General features: G+C 41.9%; 1 protein-coding gene across 1 annotated transcript in view; it reads left to right on the forward strand.

Annotated features, from left to right (window-relative positions):
* Positions 1-2,695, forward strand: part of Fut10 (fucosyltransferase 10) — a 66,282-nt gene that overhangs the window by 4,464 nt on the left and 59,123 nt on the right. The gene's annotated exons all lie outside the window — the stretch shown is intronic.

Genomic DNA, 2,695 nt, shown 5'->3' on the forward strand with positions numbered 1-2,695 from the left:
CCTGCCTCTGCCTCCCGAGTGCTGGGATTAAAGGCGTGCGCCACCATCGCCCGGCGGGAATTTTTACTCTTGAATTATTTGTTGGTAGTTGATATGACCGATTAAAAATTGCAAAAAGGCCCTCCAGTCATACTGAGATCTTAGCTATAAATATATCCCAAGCTAGTTTCAGAATCTTTACCTTCTGTTTTCCTTTACTTTCGACCTTCCTGTCCTAAAGCCGCCACTGTTTCTGGTGTCTTTTTCCTTTCTATTGATCTTGGAGTCAGGTGACCTGATTTAGACCCACTGCTAAAAATATGATCCCAGACCAACTGCTTAAATTTAGTGAGGCTAAACTTTAGTTTTGTTATAACTGGAATTAATAATACCCACCTTGTTTTCCCAAGGTGGTTACAAGTAATATTAAACGAAGTTACCGATTTAAAACTCTTCAGAAAATGTTACAGTCTTAAGTTGACTTTTAATGGTTTATATGATTGTGTATGTGATTGGCGTGGGCTGAATGCGGCGGCGTGTGCCAGCGGGTACCTGCAAAGGTCAGAGGACGGTTTTCTGGAAGTTGTTTCTGGTCTTCCACCATGAGTTCAGGGATCGAACAGAGGTTGGCGGCTTTTCATGATCAATCATTTTACCCACTGAGCCATCTTGCTGGTCTGAGGTGGTATAGTTTTATTCTCATCTAAGATGTTAATAGTTCACTACCTAATCTGGGTCATATTAATTATAGCTATAGTAAATTACTTTTGCACATACAATGAAAGTTTAATACCCTCTCTGCCATGCAGGGGAAAGGATGAGGTTTATTACTTATAGTGAATCCACTGAGGATCAGAAATACTTCGTCACTTCCCCAAATTTATACGGTCTGAATGGCAGACCCGAACCTGGGATTCAAAGTGCTAGGTCCACATCTTATGTAGCTAATAGCTATTAATATGTGCTGAATAGACTCCTGCAGGGCACTTCTGAGGTTCCTAGACCCTTGGCCCCATCAGATGACAACTGTTCTACACAGACTCGTTTGTTCTCTGTGGTAGCATCATTTAGTGTGACTTTTATAGCATTAAGGTTCAAAACTAGGAAAGAATACATGAATTTCAGAGCTAAAGTGGTTTCTGGTTGTAGTACTTGCCAGAGTTATGATTTTATAAATGACTAAGTTTTTGAGATTATAATATAATTACATGTGCACATAATTCATCATTATCCCCTTCCCTTTTATCCCTCAACCCCTCTCATATATCCCCCGCTCTCTCAAATTTATGGCCTTTTAAAAATTGTTATACATGTGTGTGCATAAATATATGTATTTATACACACACACACACATATATAAAGCCAACTCAATCTGTCTAATATTACCAGCATGAATAGGGCTGACCACTTGGTACTGTATAATCAATTTGAGGACTCTTCCATGGGGAACACCATTTCTCCTGTTCCCAGAATTCCTTGCTTGCCTACTGTAATTCTTTGGGGTTGGGACCCTATGAGATGTCCCCTTCTATGCTAGCATGTATATTGGTACTGTCTTTGTTCAGGTCATGTTTAGGCAGCCATGCTGGTGAGACTTTTATCCCTCACATTTCTGAGAGACACAGCCTCACAGCCAACTTCCTGTTCTTATGGCTCTTAACAATCTATCCTAAATTTAGTAATCAGTCAATAGAGGGGCTTGAGAAATGGCTCAGGAGTTAAGAGTTCTTGCTGTGGATTGGATGGCCCAATCCAGTGGGTGGCCCACAGCCTTCCTATAACTCTAGCTCCAGTGTATCCAGTATCCAGTGTCTTCTATGGCCTTTGTCGGTACATGCACACATACACACACACACACACACACACACACACACACACACACACACACACACACGAGTTCACAAACAGACACAAGCACATCACACAAAAAACAAACCAAAATAAAACAGTCATGAGAGAGGAACATGCTGTTAAGATACAGGCCTGTCTCCTGACCTCTGTTCCAATATTATCTTTCTAGTTTGTCTCCAATTCTGCATCCTGGAGACATGTGACTCAGACTTAGAATCCAGCCTTTAACATACAGTGTCCTCCAGTTCTGCCTCCATAGAACTTTGCCCAGGATGTCGGAGTTACGGCATATCAGGGGTAAAAAGCATTCATGGTTACCATCCTGTGCCTTTTAAGAGGTTTTGTTTTTCTCTCCTGAGAAGGTTGGGAAGGTAACTCAGTTAATACGCTGCTCACCTCAAATGCACAAGGCCCTGGGTTTTATTCCTAATACCCCATAAATCTGGGCATGTTAATGGACGCCTATAATCTCATCATTTAGGAGGTCAAATCGGGTGGGGAAGGGATCAGAGGTTCAGGGCTGTCTTTGGCTACAGCAGTGAGTTTGAGGCCAGCCTGGCTTCATGAGGATCTGTCTCAAAAAGCAGCCAGTTCAGATTCATGAAAATCTTATTGCCCACATCCGTTGCTTTCTTGTACTTCCCACAAAAGACTCAGCAGATAACCCAGTAAGCAGAATCCCGCCCTGTGCTGGTTGGTTTCTTCAGTTCATCACTGTTTCATCTTTAACCAAAGCTTGAGCCTTCATTAATTTTTCCTCCACCCTTTTCAGAAGTGGGCATGTGGTCTATTTCTTACTCCTTTGAGACCTGGTTAAGAAGTGACTTCATCTAAGTAACCCTGGAATCCAGTCTTCTTCTTCTTT

The sequence above is a fragment of the Microtus ochrogaster genome, linkage group LG7_11 (assembly GCF_000317375.1).
Source record: "Microtus ochrogaster isolate Prairie Vole_2 linkage group LG7_11, MicOch1.0, whole genome shotgun sequence".
Taxonomy (NCBI): domain Eukaryota; kingdom Metazoa; phylum Chordata; class Mammalia; order Rodentia; family Cricetidae; genus Microtus; species Microtus ochrogaster.